Source organism: Pteropus alecto, unplaced genomic scaffold (genome assembly GCF_000325575.1).
Source record: "Pteropus alecto unplaced genomic scaffold, ASM32557v1 scaffold94, whole genome shotgun sequence".
Classification (NCBI taxonomy): Eukaryota; Metazoa; Chordata; class Mammalia; order Chiroptera; family Pteropodidae; genus Pteropus; species Pteropus alecto.
Genome location: NW_006437736.1, coordinates 168456 through 186329, shown reverse-complemented (window position 1 = coordinate 186329; position 17874 = coordinate 168456).

The following is a 17874-nucleotide window of genomic DNA, read 5'->3' as shown; positions in this document are numbered from 1 at the left end:
GTATTTTAGTTTACATGTCTCTGAATCAAGAGGAAACTGAACTCGAGGAGCCTCATTTACACCTGGACCTGATTGAGATAATGATGTCCCAGACCTCGAGTCTGAGGTCGACATGAGATGAGATTTTGGGGGTCTCGGGTATGGGATATTTGTGGCCAAAGGGCGGACTGTGGTGGATTAAGGATATAGTATGAATTCTTTATATCTTCTCTCTTCAAGAAGTGGAGTCTCTTTCTGCTCTCTGAATCCAGGCTGCTCTGTGACTTGTTTCGACCAACAAAATTCGGTAGAAAGCCAGTCACCCCATAAGGAAATATGATCACCCAGCTGGAGACAGAGGCACTGGAGGATAAGAGACAGCAAGGGATGAAGAGACTCTAACCAGCCTGCAGCCAATCCAGTCATCCTCCGTGGTGCCAGATATGTTAGCAAAACCATCTTGGATCCTCTAGCCTGAGCTGAAGCAACTTAGCCAACACCCCATGGAGCAGAGACAAGTTGTTCTTACCAAGCCTTGACTAGTTACAGAATCATAAGCAAATAAACAGCTGTTGTTGTTTTAACACACAAGACATTGGGCTTAACATTGATTCCACAATGGAAAACAGATCCGAAGCTGGTACCAGACGTGAGATTTGAACCTATGCAAATATCGAATCTACTGGGGACATGCGTCTGCTGGATTTCAAACTGCTGTGGCCCGTGGCCTGCTGTGTGCCTTCTGTTCCTTCTGTTTTCTCTCTTCTTACTTTTTAATGAAGTGTCCATTGCAGCCATCATGTCCCCATTTCACCATTGCATGTTGGGAGTGAGGAGATAGACCCACTCTGTCTAGGAGGTACAAATAAAGGATTCTTTTAGTTTTTCAGTCACCACACGAAGAAGAGGTGCACTTGAGAAACCTCATCTGTATCTGGGCCTGATGCAGATGAAGAGATGCTGGCCTTCGAGTGGATTGTCTGATTGGATGACACTCCGGGGGGGTCTTGGCAGGGAGTGGTATATTTTGCCTGTTGGAGGATTCTAAGCTTTGGCAGCCAGAGGGAAGGCTGTGGCAGATTATCTTCAGAGACAGTCACCAGCAATTCTTCTCATCTTTTCCTGTGGATGCCACTCCTCCCAGCAAAAGGCGGAATCTATTTCTCCGTCCCCTTGACCCTGGGATGTCCCTGCAACTTGCTTTGATCAACAGTATGGGCAGAAGTTCCACGGAGTGGGTTTCAGTGCCTAGGCCTCAAGATGCCTCGCTGTTTCTGCTTGGCTTTCTCTGGACGCAGTCACCATGTAGCAGAGCTTGAACCAAAACAATGAATGGCGAGAGCCCCTCATGGATAGAAGGGCCCAGCCAGCCTCCAGCCTTTCCGGCCCACTCCGGTGGGTGCACCAGACTTGTGAGTGAAGCCACCTTGGGCTCCCAGTTGCAGCTAAATTCCCAGCTGTAACCCCAAATGACACTACATGGAGCAAAAGATCTACCCGGGTGCCCAAAGAATCATTGGAGGTAGCAGACCACTGGAGATGAAGCTTTGGGTCGTTTATTTCCCCGCAAAGTAACACATCGTCAAAACACACTTTAACAATTGTACTTCGGGGTTGAGGCGCTTGACCTCCCAATCACTCCCTCTAACGAAAAATCTATAGTCTTCAACTTCTCTGCCTTGCCAGCTTTAACCCTTTTTTAGCTTTCAGTGGATGAGAGGCCAGAGTCACAAAATTGTTTTTAGTCCTCTTATTTCTGCAAAACCAACAGAAGGAGTCTAGTATGAGGCATGGCAAACTCTAGTCTAAATCAACCCAACCATCTTTTTAAATTATTTTAATGGCTCATGGTCTATGGCCCAAAAAGCCTAAAGTATGTACTATCTGGCCCTTTAAGAAAAATCTCTCCCATCTAGAGTCTCACTTTGGTATGTGGAAACAGTTGGCAGTTCTTGCCTTGGATGCTCAGTTGAAAATTGGGTAGAATTATTTTCACTCTAACATACCGTTTCAGGGGTTTGATGAATAGAGCATTCCATGGCCAAATAAGCTTAAGAAACACACGATGGAAAAATGAAAGGTAAATAAGAGTCTTTAATTGCAGCCTTCTCTCCAAGGAAGCAGGAAGAGGCCTCTAACATGCCATGTTCCTAAATATTCCGGAACCTTTTCAGCCGGGGCGTCTTACGTAATTTGTGTTCCACGTGCCACACTTTGGGAAATTCTGTTGCCTGATGCCAGAGATGGTGGACATTCAGAAAGGTGCCGTGCATCCAGGCAGAGTCATTGATCTTGTGTCTTCATCTGGACCTTCTTGTCCCCTTTCCTCCCGAGGACCACCTGACTGCCTCTTCGTCTTTTCACAGTCTAATTCATACTAGGCTGTGAAAGACTTAGAGTTCTCTAGAGGAGGGAAAGTGGAGGTGGGAGATTTAGTTTATAAAAGATGACAGGGAAGGACAAAGGTGAATCCAGAGACATTCGTTTTCTCTCTTTTTTTGTCACCACGGAGGTTGTGATTTGTCATTCAGCAGTCCTGGAACAGTTCTGTGATTTGCCGGAGTTACTTGCAAGCAGATTTCTTTATGATCAGAAGGAATATTTTATGCCAGGAGGGAATGAATCTGCTCAGACTCGCTGCATATACCCCTGACATGACAGGCTCCTCCGTCGAGGGATGTTTTCACTTCTAGCTTCTCCCTTTGATGACATTAAAAAGGCAAAGGCGCTGGCGATGCTGAGTCATCACTTCAGCTCCTAAGCACTTTTCTCTCATGTTTGCCATCATCTCAGTAACTAAAAAAGAATTAACTCACGGTGGAGATGGCAGAGGGATGCTCTTTCCTCTTTGCTAAGCGAATTTGGGTTCGGACGAAGATTTATGCAGGAAGATTAAAGAATATCGTAAAAGAAGCTGTGGTCATATGGATTTTTGAACTGACCATCGGGTTGCATTTGGCCAATTGACATTTGTAGATGTTCTAATAGTAGGACCTAGACACGTAAAGGTTTGATGATTTCTTCCCCAAAGGCAATATTTTCTCTGATTGGCGTAAAACTTCTCCCTCGACGTACTGGAACACTGCGAATGGCTAAGAGGCAGTTTTAGTGACAGACCCTGCTCTGTATGTTCAATGAAAGTCGAATGGAGTGAGGGTTTGGTGGTCCAGGTAGAATTAAATGGTGGAATTTGGGGCTTTGCCCTGATGGTAGTGCTTCTTGGGCCTGGGGCCTGCCCTCTGTAGAAGCGGAGCGGACTCTGCGCGTGTGCGCGTGGGTATATGGTCAATGTCAAATCAGCAGGCAGTGGTTGGGCTCCTCCTGGGCTGGTCCTCTCTCAGCACTCACAGAGTGGGAGGTCTGCTGGTCCCACCTGCGGTGCGATTGGAGGCCTGTATTTACCCAGGCCTCGCCGTCCACCAGGTGCGCCATGGTGCTTTGTAATTGTTTTCCTGTCAGCCTCATAAGCTGGCGCAGGGCGGCATATTTGGCTCCACTCTGGGTACGCTGGTCATTTCAACTCTGGAGCCTTCAGCACAGCTGGCCAGACCCAGTCTGTGGTGTCTGCCCAAAACAGTCATCCCCTGCTGGAGCCTGGCAAGGGGACACGGGATCTGAGTCCTCAGGTGTGATGGAGGGGCCTCCTCCCCCCAGGTGAGAGGTTGCAGGTTGGGGCCAGGTGGACCTTGCTGCATGTGGCTCTGCGCATGTGCGGGAGGGCCTCGTCGCATCTCGGTGACAGAACGGTAGCAGCGGCAGGAGCCTGCAACACTGCGGTTAGAGCTGGGTGGAGCCACCAGCCAGGCCTCCTTCGCGGAAATCCAGGTCTGGCGTTTCCTACGTGTAGCTGGTGTAGGCTGCCGTAGAGGGGAAATGCAAACGAAACCCAGTTAAGATGGAAATTAGATCCCTTTACTCCCAATTCTTAACCCTCTCGTGACTCCCCATCCACGTGGAAGGAAATCTCCATTCTTTCCCGTGACCTGCACCTTCGCTCACCTTCTCTCCGGCCTCACCTCCCGCCCTGCCCTTCCCCCCGCCCCCCACCAGCTCTAGGAGCGCCATAGCACTGCTGGCCCCAGGACGCCCCGTGAACGGTCTCACCTGGAGGCCTTGACCCTCAAGGTGTCCTATCCTTGCTGCTCTGTGCACTTCGACCGAGTCCCTGCGCAAATGCCGCCTGTGGGAGAGACCTGCCCGGCCACCGCGTCTGTGGCGGCGCCCAGCCCTCCCCTCCACTTCTCTCTCTTTACTTGCTTTGTTTCTTCGAGGCTCTTCTGCTGCTTGACTGGGGATCACACATTCATTTGCCCATCATGTGTCTCCTCCACTAGGAGGAAAATCTCAGAGGTTTGCCCACCCCCAGGATGGTGCCTGGCAAAAAACCAAAAACCAAAAAACAAAAACAAAAACCACTCAGTAACTATTTGTTGAATGTATGAATGAATCCTCGAGGTGGTGGAAGTAGCTCGATGTCAATGGGGTCTTGGTGGTGGGACAGTGGTATTTCTGAGTGAAGGGACAGGGAGAGCTTGACTCCAAGCCCTCAGGACACGTGGGGCGTGGCTGCTCCCACCACCCCTCACCACCGAGGTGCATCTGGTACACTGCGTTTGTGACTCCAAAGCTGACATCTTGGCTGTAGGCAAGGGCTGGTAAATTGAGTTGGAGGATTAAGGAACATATAAGATGTGTAACTCCTTAAAAGGAGCTGCTGTTAGGGGAGAAGCAAAGTGGGGTGCCTCCTAAAGCCGGCCATGAAGGAGGAGGCAGCAGCCCTCTCCAGAAGCTTCTGAGAGGGCAGCATCTCCGCCTGGGGGTGGTGGAGGGTGACACAGGGACGCAGCCAGTCACCGAGGCGCCCAGCAACCCAGAGCGATACTTCCAACCTGCTGACAAGGAGAGGGACAGCTCTAAAGCCACGAGGATGTCCAGAAACCACAAATGGCTGGACAAACGTGACTGCAGGACAGAGTAAAACTTCCGCAAGGCAAAAAGGCCACTGACGTAGTCAAAGGTAAACAACAAAATGGGCAGACATAGTTGTAACACACATGATAGAAAAGGGGTCCGTTGCCGCTGGTTTGCGAAGAGCTCATAATCAACGAGAAAACGATGAAGAATCCAGTGGATAAAAAGGGTCCAGGGCATGCACAGAGGGTAAAAGGAAAAGAAATACAAATGGCCAATAAACGTATAAAAATCTGCTCAGCTCCATCTACTATCAAGAAAACACAAAGCAAAACGAAACACTTTTTTAACCTGTCAGGTGGGCACAGATTTTGAAGTGTGATGGTATCCAGTGATGGTAAGGAGGAGCGGAAATGTAAATTTCCCCCTTAGGCGGGAACTTTGGTGATTTCTATGCAAATGAAACATGCAGAAGCCCTTTGACCCAGAAATTCCACCACTAAGTAGTTACCCTATGGAATGTTTATTTCAGAAGATTTGGGTAATAGCAAAACAAATTATTAACAGTTTAACTTTACATCAACAGAGACACCCACGAATTAGCCTACGATGAAATATACTGTGGAATTTCTTTTTTTTTAACCATGTACATAATTTGTTTTTATTGAAAATGTTCATGTGGATAATCTGGGTCACAGGACGATTGACCCATTTTTATTTTCTGACTTTAAAAAACCTAATTACCGTGTACGTAGAACAATGTTCATGTGGATAATCTGGGTCACAGGACGATTGACCCATTTTTATTTTCTGACTTTAAAAAACCTAATTACGTGTAACGTAGAACAAAATGGAAAAATCCGCAGATGGTTTCAGTAAGCCCAGTTCCAGACACGGGCTCTGGAGGTGGCACCTGACCTGCTTTGCCATCTTTAGAATGTGTGATGATTTGGGGTAAGTCATTTCATTTCTTCGGACCTCAATGTTTTCATTCGTGCAAATGAGAGGGATCCTTCCTGTGTTATACCGTGACCTTAAGCAAGTGATTTTACTTCTCTGAGACTCAGCCTTTTTACCCATAAAATATGGATACTAACATTCCTCGCTTCGTAGGATTGCTGTGAAGAGTAAATAAATCGTGCATTTAAAGTGTTTAACACAGAATCCAAGCGGGAGGGGACCAATAAGTGGTGATCGTGCATTTAAAGTGTTTAACACAGAATCCAAGCGGTAGGGGACCAATCAGTGGTGATGATGATGGCGATGATGGCGATGATGGCGATGATGGTAGAAGAAGAGAAAAGAAAAAAGACCAGGAGCGGAGGAGGGACCAAGATGAGGTGAATGAAAAAGGCGGGAGAACAGAGATACCAACCAGGGGCTACCGTGTGCAGAGCACTCGACGTTCCGCGGCTCGTGCAATTGTTATTATTGTCATGCGGTCTACATACAAGGTGACCACCCCACCTGTATTTTATGATCAAGAAAAGAATGGTCAAAATTGTGACTTGTCTGAAGTCGCCCAGCAGCCAGCATTTGCCTCGTCATTTTTTTTTTCTGGAGAAAGAGCCAGCATTTGCACACTCCAAGCCTCCCCAGAGAGCCTGACACAGTGCCTGGCACACAGTAGATGATCAACAAGTGTTAGAGAGATCAGAATTTATTTCGAAAGAGCTTTTGTCTCTCTAAATTACGCTTTGGGAGTTGCTCCAAGGCCCGTGGCCCATTTCTTTGCGAGTCTCCAGTGGTGAAGATCATTTCCTTCCTGAGCGTGCTGGTTATTAAGCTGTCATCTGAGCCCCAAGCCCACCTTCCTCTGCGTCCCGCATTGTGGTAGTAGGGCGGAGACCCTGCAAGTCCCTTTTTGCACGGCCAGCGGCCTCCCGTTAGGCTCTGCCACTAGTGGGCGCTGGAGGGAGACTGCCAGGCTGGCGGGGAAGAAGGGCTTTGTGCTTTTTCCCTTCTGCTTGCTGTTCTCTGAGCATCACCCAGACCCCCTTCCTCACCCCAGCAATCGCTCTTCATCTTGGTGGCAGCACTTGGTTACCATCTCCAGGTTTTTCCAGCACCCCCCAAACCAGCCCCATTACACTCCCTTCAGATCCCAGAGCCAGCGGGGCAGTGTCCCCTCCTCAGCAGTCCAGGTCCCAGCTCTGTGGGGTCCCTTCTCTGAACTTCTAGATTCCAAGCTTGGCTAAGTAAGTCCCTGTAGTAAATTCTCCCTGTTAAGATGGCTGGTGTGCTTTCTCCTGTTTGGCTGGACTCTGGCTGGTGCATGAGGTAACTTTCATCTGGGGCAATAATCATTCTTCAGACCCCAGGTTTGAAAAGAATAATAATGTGAGGGAGATGGCGGGGAGGATTGGGCTGTCTAACACCATTCTGCGTCTGAAATAAGGCTTGATGTGAAGGCGTGAGGCGGATTTTCTCATATGACCTCCTGAGCTCTCTCCCTCCCCTTGGTTTGGTTTTCTCCTGTGAGAATCCCGACAGGCAAGGGTGTGAGCGGAAGGAGATGGAGGCGGAGCATAGAGAGGCTGACGTCCCAGTGGGCCGGAGTCAGGACCTTCCATGAGTCTGGGTTTGACCCCTTCCAACACCTCTGCTCTGGCCTCAAGGGCTGGGAAAGGGGCGCTGTCATCCTTTTAACGTCCCCAACCAGAGCCACAGAGTCCTTCCTACACTCATCAGAATGATGGAATCAGCCCGCAGCTATCAAAAGACTTTCCTAAACCCTAAAGGAGGACGGCTGAGAAGCAAATGCAAAGAAGGCATGAATTGAAGCCAGTCCCGCCCAGCTTACCATCAGTCTAAAACCTGCTTGTGGCCTGTCCTTCGGAGGAACCCAGAGAGAGATCGCTTTTCTTGAGTCCTTCGCTAATTAGCTCTTGGCCTACTTCCCTGGGCCCAGTGCCATTGGCCACCCATCCCCAGGGCTACGATAAAGATGCCAATAATGGTGGCATCATTTAACCGCACTCTGAAATAGACACTATTCTTAGCCCCATTTTACAGATGACAAAACTGAGCCGTGATGGGACTGAGTATCTTTCTCAAAGTCACTCAGTAGGTAAGCGGCATGCTGGGAACTGAACCCGATTAGTCTGAATCCAGAGCTCCCCTTTTATGCAAACCTCTCTTTCTCAGGGACACCCCTCCTCCCCAGGGGTTCACCCTGCGTGGAATGGCCTCGCTCCTGCCTACTGCCATCAACCGACAGCTTACTGCTCCACGGGCAGCCTGGTTGTTAAAACTTCTTTATATTCAGCTGCATTTCCTTTGAGTCGCTTCTACCTTTGCTCCTGGAATTTCCTTTCGAAGACACACGGAATGAATCTAGGTTTCTTCAAAACCAGCGCGTCTCTTTCTGATTTTTCTCCTCTTTTCACATTCCCTGGGTTCGTCTGGATCCACAGCCTCCTGGCCATGTGACCTTGGACCACTCACGCACTCTTAGCCTCGATTCCCTCATCTGTCAAATGAGCATTACAGAAATATATACCTCGTGGGGTCCTTCACACGCAGAGCCCCTGGAACAGTGCTGAACATGCAGTAAGCACTCAGTAAACGGGGACCACTTTCATTGTTCTGGAGCCTTAACAGTCCCAGTCTTTCAAATGGGGATGACCTCGAACCTTGCTTAGTACACAAAGCAGTCCTGTGAAAGCAGCCAGGGGTTTTGCCATCCCGCTATCTATCTGTCCATCTCCACTGCCCCTCTCCTCAGACCCTATCAACTCTCCCCTGATACTCGCTTAGCCCACTCCCCACGCTACCAGCTTCTAGTCTTACCCTGTCTTAAACCATCTTCCTCTTAGTGTCCATGGTGTTTCCCATAAAACACAAATCAGATCCAGCCCCTCCCCCGCTCAGATCCCTCCCTGGCTGCTCCTGGGCTGCCGATAAAGTCCAGACTCCTTAGTTTGACTTACAAGGCCCTCTGTGGTCTGGCCCCTGCTGACTGCCTCTCCTCTCTCTTTTCTGCTGCTCCGTTTTCAGCCAAACCAACCAATTCCCAGATCTCTGAGCCTCACCTGACTTTGGATTGTACCTGCCTCCTGCCTGATTCCCCAGGCCTAGCACAGCACCTGTTACCAAGGGCTCTGTAAACCACGGTCTATGTATGAGCTTGTGGAAAAATACATAGAGCGAGTGGTCTAAGCTAGCATGGCATCCACGGCAGTTAATGTCATTTTTTCCAGGGGTCATATTAAAATCTGTAACCACAATCATCTATCTGTCTGGTCTTCAGCCCTGTCCTGGAGGCCTCCCCATGACCCAGGCACTAACCCTTTAACTGTCAGGTTGTGAAGAGTTTTTGGCGGTCCAGGGGGAGAGTTAGGGGCACAGGTGCCAAGGGGCAGTGTTTTTTAAAGGACCGTTAGAAGCATCTCAATATTGAAACATTGGTATAGCTGTGCCTGCTTCCCTGAAAAGCTCCCTCCCTCTCCCTGGCCCTGCTCCATCCCCTCCCCGCAGCATCCCCAGGCCTTGTCCGTTACCCTGCTGGCCACCTCCAGCCCATCTCTTTTTGGAGGCTTTTATTTTGAAGCCCGAACAGGGTTTGGGTGACCTGTTTATTTCTCCGGAGTTTATCCACAGGGCTTGGAAAGGCTTCCTCCCCACATGGCACTGTGGACACCCATCTGGCCTGGTTCTTTAGCCTAAAGGTTTGTGTCCTCCTACCCCCACACTCGGGATGGGGACCGGAGTCCCCGTCTGCTCTCTTCATCTTTCCCCATCACACACACACACACACACACACACACACACACACCAAACAGCAGGGGCGGCATGCAAAATGATGATTGCCACCTGAGACCTTCATCCAAATAGGTTTGCAAATTGGATTAGCCTTTGAGACAACAGTTTAGTAAGCACATTAAAAATGAAGAGTGTGGTCCCTCCGCTGGTGAGAGTCGAGAGCTCTTGGGCTGATGGGAGTCGAGTGACCTTGCACAGGGTACTCGGCCTCTCCAGGCCCCAGAGTCCCCACCAGTCATGGAGGATGATGGCTCCAAAGGGAAACCACTTTCTTGCGTGCCTGTTGCTTCACGTTTTCCATCGCACCCCATGGATTAGCTTGTCGGACGCCTGTGGGGTCCATCAGGAATACCATCTTTGACTTTGTGACAGAGTTAGAAATGTCTGCAAGGGAAGAAGCAGGAAATGGTTGAGGTCAGCTTCATATGACGGGGGCTGTCCTATGAGGACGTGTACTGTGTTTCTTTGTGTATAAATGGGGGCGGCTGTGGCCAGCAGCGCCAAATGAGCCAGGCAAAGCGTCTGGCCAGGGTAGGGTCCCTGTACCTGCGTTCTCATCAGCCGCACTCCTGGGCGCCAGGCTGTGTGGCATGAAGGGGGTGGCCGGCCCTCGATACGAGAAGGAAACTCAGGTTCCAGCTCTGTGACCCTGTGCGATTCGTTCCTCTTTCTAAGCTGGTTTCCTCACCTACCAGACGAGAGCGATAACGCAAAGAGACAAGAATCCAGCCTGCTGTGCTTCATTCGTGGAGGGCGACGACTCCCTAGTTCAGAAAAAGACCAGGATTAGTTTCCGTGTCGTCGTAAGAAAGGGAGGCCTCCTGAGCATAGTCTGGATGGAAGATGTTTGCACACGCAAAAAGCTATCAACCACTTCGTGGGAAAAAGGCACTGGCGTTGACTTCTCCTCCCTCCTGAGCGATTGCTAACATTATAGAGAAAAAAAACGTAAAACGTAAAATCCCACGAGGACGACAGGAACAGAAACAGCTTGGGCAAGAGAGGAGGCGAGTCCTAGTTAAGACCGGGCTGGGGCTGGGGGACCTTCGGAGGTAAAACGCAATCCTGATGGACTGGATATAGCAGCTAGCGGAGGACAGGAAGGCCTTGGTGGCTCCCAGGTTACCCGCTGTGGGCTCCCAGGTTGTCCCAGTGACTGGCGGGGACAGAATTCATGAAGAGGAGCCACCGTGAAGAGAGAGGGACAGCCAGCTTTGAGGAGCTGGGGTGTCCTGGACATGTGGGCCTGGCTCTGCTGGGAGAGACAAGGAGACCATCGATGTGCAGTTGGTGGTGGAGGCATCGGAGCAAAGCCCACAGGCAGAGGTCGCGTGGGGGTGGGAAGCAGATGAGAGTTGTCCGGGAAGAACCCCAGACACACAGGAGGAGATGGCAGAACAAGCGATTAGAGGGGGCGGGGAACTGAGCCGTCTAGGGGCTGGAGAAGAGGTCCCCAGGTGAGGGCTGGGCAGGGTGCACTGAGGGCAGCATCTTGGAGGCCACAGGTGGCCCCGGCAGGAGGTTTGAGGGCCTCGGGGATGGGAGCGGATTGCCAAAGGATGAGGGGACGGAAGGGCAGTTACAGAATTTCCAGGACCTCCTATTGCAGAGCTGCCGGGTTCCTGAGTGTGCAATTCTGGGGCGGTGGGGCGCTCCGGGCAGTTATTGCACTTCGCGGGCTGGGAGGGAGGAAGCCAGAGGCCGTGAGAGGAGGAAATGCATCACCTCAGTCACCAGGGTCCAGGTTGGCCCAGGGAAGGGGGTTGCCTGGGGCTCAGAAGCCCACTCACCTGCCTCCTTTCCTGCCTCTGTTCCTCTCACAAATTCTTATTGGTCCTGGAGATCTTATAGGACACTGGAGATTCGTAGATGAATATGACATGGTCCTTGACCTAAATGTGCTTGTGGCCCCTAACCCTTAGCAGGAAGAGGTGGAAAGTTTGGAAGATGCTCTGATTGAGGCTAGAAGACACTCCAAGAGACTTCCAACCTATAAAAGCTAAAGAGAAAGTCCGCCCCAGCCTTCGGGAAAGTCTTTGACTAGCTTCGAATCTTAGGTGATGCAGAGAATCAAAAGGATGAGGAACAGCCATCAAATCGTGGAGGTGGGGGACAGTGGGGAGGAGGCACAGGACAGAGACCAGAGTTGATCTATGGGATAAAGGACAGGCAGGGAGGGGAGGGTGGCACTTCCCGGGGGCTGGGGCTGGAGGGAGCAGCTGCAGAGTGTGAGGGTGGAGGAGAGGAGCTCCAAGGAGGGAAGGTTGACATTCCTTTCTAGTTACCATTTGCAGGCAGCTGTGAGTTTTGAATAGAGCCCCGGGGCCAGCCCTGGACAGCCTGGAGCCATGGCCTTTCTGCTCATTCTATTTCCCCTCTTTTAGCGACTTTAAGAAAGTCAAGTTCCTTTTCCAGAAAAGGTTTAAAGGTGGCAGCAACAAGTGGAGGTAGATTCCCCGGGAGGAGGTGACCCCTGAGGGGCGGCAGGGTCAAGCACTTGGGTAGCTGTTGTGCCTCATCAGCAAGGACCTACCTTCCCTTCCCGAGCTCTTCTCAGTTCTCCCCCAAGGTCTCTGCGACCTGTGTCCAGGACGGTTCTTGGCTCTTGACTCTGCCGCAGGAGTCTGCGAACTACAGGCCGAGGGCCACATGTGCTATCTATGTTTTAAAATTTTATTGTTAGTTTCAAGTATACAGTACATTGGTTAGACATTTATATAGTTTATGAAACAGCCTCCCTGATCGCTTTCTCTCCTCTGGCTCTGCACACAGCCGTTACATTACTGCGGTCTGCACTCCCTATGCCGTGCTCCCCATCCCAGTGACCACCAGCTACTAATTTGTACTTCTTTAACCCTTCACCCCTTTCTCCCAGGCCCCCAAGCCCTCCCCTCTGGCCATCACCAGACTGTCCTTTATATTTGTGGCTCTGTTTTTGATGAGTTTGTTCTTTTGGTTCCTTAGATTCAGCATTTAAATGAAATCGTATGGTATTTATCTTTCTCTGTCTGACTTATTTCACTCAGCATAATAACCTCTAGGTCTATCCATGTTGTTGAGAATGGTAAGATTCCATTTTTTTTAATGGCTGAATTATATTCTATTATATATATGAACCATAACTTCTTTAGCCAATCATCTGTCGATGGGCATTTAGGTTGTTTCCATATCTTGCTATTGTAAATAGTGCTGCCATGAACACAGGGGTGCATAGATCTTTACAAATTATTGTTTTGGTTTTCTTTGGATAAATACCCAGAAGTGCAATTGCTGGGTCAAAAGGCAGATCCATTTTTAATTTTTTTGAGGAAACTCCAGATCGTTTTCTATAGCGGCTGTACCAACTGGGTCAAAAGGCAGATCCATTTTTAATTTTTCGAGGAAACTCCAGATCGTTTTCCATAGTGGCCGTACCAATTTGCAATCCCACCACCAGTGTATGAGGGTTCCCTTCTCTCCACATCCTCGCCAACACTTGCTGTTCTTTGATTTACTGATGATGCTACCTACTTTTGTAAATAAGATTTTATTGGGAGATGGCCACACCCATTCAATGAGTTACTGCTTATGGCTGCTTTCATGTTCCTACAGCATGAAAACTGAGAACAATGCCTTGTAAAGCTTAAAATATTTACTATCGGTCTCTTTCACAGAAAACGTTTGCCAACCCCGGCTTTAGTGCAAGAAACAGGACACAGTTTAAGCTGCTGTAACAAAGGTCAAAATATCAGTGGCTTGAAAACAATAGGTATTTCTTTCTCATGAGCAGTCTGAACGCAAGCCACCTGGGGTTGGGTCAGAGACCCAAGGTGTCTCTACTCTGCTGCTCAAATGTCTTCCGTCCTCCACGTACCCAGCCAGCAGGAAGCAGAGAGGGGACAAGGAGGACAGACTTTCTCCCCCTTTGAGGGCACGGCCAGGAGGTCGTACCCGCCCATAGCTTCCCCTCCCATCCCATTGGCCAGCATTTAGTCACATGTAGCTAGAAGGTCGACTGGATAATGTTACCTTTAGCTTGGTGGCCACCAGTCCAGCTACAACTCATACTTTATCACCAAAGGAAGACGGGGAGCGTGGATTCTAGGGGATTTTAACAATCCCTAGTCGAGAAGAACAGAAGCGCAGAGTGAGGACGGGGAGGACATTTCATCCCGTATAGGGCAGGGGAGTAAAATTTGTAACACGTACAAGTCGAACAGGGTCAATAACTAGTATAAAACGCCTCCTCCCCCACTTCCTCGGATATGTATTGAGCCCTCGATTCCATCAGGTTCCAGCTGGCTGCCCTTTACGAATAAAGAAACCGGTGGTCAGAGTGATGGCGTGAGTTGTCCAAGGGCCCACTCTTCCGCTTCCAGCACACGGCTCCTCCTGCCTGACCATCCTGATTCTCTCCCAGCGCCAGCCGGGAGCTGGACCTGGGGCCTGCTGGGCTGGCTGGGCGTGGGGAAAACGGAAAGCACATTAATTATTTTAGCATGGAGCTATAGCCACACGATAGAGTACTACTTGGCAATAAAAAGGATAAGTTACCGATGCACGCATCAACGTTGATGAATGTCAACAGCCTTATCCTTTGTGTAAAGAGCCAGCCAGCCACGTGCTCTATGATTCCATTCGTATGAAATTTCAGAAATGACAAAACAGACTGATAGAAAGCAGATCGGTGGTTGCCAGGGCCTGGGGTGGAACAGGGAGGAGATTGATGGCAAAAGAGCACTAGGAACCTTTCGGGGATAATAGAAATGTCCTGTATTGTGATGCCTGGTTATGTAATTGTCAAAACCCACGGAACTGTACGCTTTAAGTTGGTGAGTTTTACTGTATGCAAATTATACCTCGATAAAGCTGGTTTTTAAAAACTGGAGTTAAATACTGTTAGAAGGGGGCACTTAGTCTAGTGCCGCCTCCTGCGAACCGCCTTCTAAGCAGCAAAGGGATCTTTCAAAAACGTTAATCAGATTATATCACTCTTTATTTAAACCCTGTAATGGATTCTCTTTCCTCTTTGAATGAAGTCCAGAGGATTACTGCGGCTTACGAGCCCCTCCACCCTGCCTACTGACCCCGACACTTGCGGGGACTGGAGCAATAGTACAAATGGGGGCCCACGTACACATCTGAATATGTAAAGCTATAAATCAAGCCAACAAACAGCTAATAAGACAAGTTCTATCCTCCTACCTTAACGAGTATGCCTCTGTGATGGGCCGGAAGGCCAAGTTCGAATTTAGAATACTTGGAGCCCTTGTAGGAGCCCTTCTCTTTCCACCTTGGATCCATCTGAAGCTGGGATGACACCTGCTAGGCCCCTGGAGACATTTGCGTTTGTCAGGCCTCTGGGACTGAGACAGCCCGGGGTATGGAATCAGGGAAACTGGGTTCTTCACATGAATCTCCTGATTTCTCCCTGACCTGTACTTTGTTCTGTACGCATGTGTGTATGTGCGCATGCATTTCTGTGTATACGCATGCATCTATAGGCACATGTATGCGTGTCTATGTGTATGCACATATGTGCATGCATTTGTGTATATGTGTATGCATGTCCATGTATATGCGTGTGTATATGCACACGTGCACATACGTTTATATGTGTGCTCCAAAGAGGGTGTCAGCTCCTTGAGAGCAGCAACTGTGCCAGATTTGTCTGTATCCTTCATACCTGTGTAGACTGGATGATAAATGAATGCTCATGGAGTGAATAAATGAATGAAGAGGAGCAAGTATGGCACAGTTGTTAAGAGTGTGGCTTTTGGAGTCAGTCAGATTTGAGGTCAAGATTTTAATTTGCTGCTTACTCACTAAGTCATTTTAGTTCAGTCTCCTAACCCAGCAGTACCATCGTTTCTTTATCTCCAGGGATAAAACTATGACTAAGGATAAAAATATGACCTATTTTATGGGAACTGGGGTGATAAGTAGCAGTAGTCAGAGCCAGTGTGTACTGAGCGGGACTTTGGGCGGGGCATTGTCGTAAGGGCTTTGCAAGTGCTAACTTATATACTCCTGCTGTTTTATAGTGGAGGGGTGGTTAAACAGCAAACTCGGTGCATATTGGCTGTTATATTTATAATCAATGGGGAGGAGATTCAGGATCCTTAGCATCTGGGGGTATCTCACTCAGATTCCATCTGATCATGTTATGACTGATGGGGCCATCTGGAGAGCGCGGTGCCATCCAGCAGGCAGCAGCACTCTGGCAGGCAAGCTCACAATTTGATCCTCTAGTTGGGCTGGTCCTTCTATTGCGACTATGATATTCCTCCTGGAGGTGGCGCTGCAGAAAGGAAACCGGCCTGCTGGGTTGTGGCGCCCCCTGGTGGTTCGTTTCTGTCAACGTTTTGGTTAAGTGCAAAGCCGTTTCCACAAGTCAAGTGCCCTGAGAGTGAAGGACAAATGTGGGAGGAAAAAAATTAGAATTTAATATGATAAGTTTTAAGATAGAGAGGAACAAAGTGTGCAAGGGGAGATAGACCAAGAAGGGACTGAGCCGTACCAGGGAAGTTATCATCAATTATAACAACACTAACATCTATATTTTACCATCTGTGTGCCGCCTTGTATTAATTGGCCGCACACAGTAGGCATCTGGCACATAGTAGGTTCCCAATATATTTTGAACAAATGAATAATGCAGCAATCCTATGAAGGAAATAGTATCATTTCCATTTAGAAAATGAACAAGGAAACATGGTCAGAGAGGATACACGGCTAGCACATGGCAGAGCCAGGGCACCCGAGTTCCAGACCCCCTCTGCTGTGTGCTGGGGCATCACAGAGACGCCCTCTGCCTTCAGGGTGTTTGCTGTGTAATTGGCCGCACACAGTAGGCATCTGGCACATAGTAGGTTCCCAATATATTTTGAACAAATGAATAATGCAGCAATCCTATGAAGGAAATAGTATCATTTCCATTTAGAAAATGAACAAGGAAACATGGTCAGAGAGGATACACGGCTAGCACATGGCAGAGCCAGGGCACCCGAGTTCCAGACCCCCTCTGCTGTGTGCTGGGGCATCACAGAGACGCCCTCTGCCTTCAGGGTGTTTGCTGTGTAATTGGCCTCAGCCACACCCTCCCGGTCTTCAAATACTGCTCCCTAAAGCCTGTCAGGAGTGGCTATTTACGGGTCAGGGAGTCCGGCCAGTGAAACTCCCCTTATAAATTATGAAGACAGACACATGTGGGTCAGGCTTGGAGAATTCGGTGTACGAAGGATCTTCCAGAACCTTGCTGGTCTACTCTGGGATTTTCATTCTCTTTCCTAGGAGAGTCACTGACTCAGGCAGCAGGTGTTGCAGAGCTCCCGTAATGAGCTCCCCGTCCTGCCCAAGGTGCTTCCCTCCTCCCGATGCCCCTGGGCTTCCATTTCCCACAGCTGGGGCCCTTGGCCTGACCACCAGCTCCTCCTCGGAGGCGGGTCTCCTCATCTCTAAACCTAGGGCTGTGTTCTGTCTTGTGTACCCCAGCACCTGAATGAGCATTTTGCAACTTTTAGATCCAGCCCTCATTCAGGCTCTGGAACTCTCTCGGGTACGATCTGAGCGTATCAAACCTCTTTCTGGAGATGCGGTTATGAAAATGGTGTCATTTTCATAAGGCAGCGACGCCCCTTCTCTGAATGGCCCCTAGACTTTGGTTTTAAATTCTTGAGCCTGGTTTTTTTTTCCAGCATTCCATCTTCGTCACTGTCAGAATGTCACTTAACTGTCATTTGCTTCTGACTGCCTCTAGCCGTCTCCTTCCTCCTAACTCATTGCTTAAAATCTCTTGAGTTGTTAGGGTGGTGTGCCGCCAAAGTAACAAGGCAGGAAGAGAGGGTCAGAGATGCTTCTTCCAACAAAAAAATAGAGGAGCTTTAATGCCTTGAGGGGGAAGCGGGGGGTGGGGAGGTGAGCAGGAGGAGGAGAGGTTCTTGATGTGTAAGAGGTCGCTTCAGGCATTCCTTTATACCCACCCAGAAAGCTGATAGATATTTGCTAACGGAATGTGTGAAGAGTCTAGCTCCTCTTCCTGGCTATTCCTGTGCCTCCTGCCCACCCCCCACCCCATCCTGCCCCCTGCAGCAGCTGCTGGAGACCAATGGGGGCTGAGGGTGCGGGGAGACACGGAACAGCAGCAGCAGGGAGCCCACTGCTGAGGGAGTGTCTGGCCTCAAATTACACTGTATCAGAATTTGGGCATAAAATTAGCAGCAGAGTTCTGTGTAGGAGGAG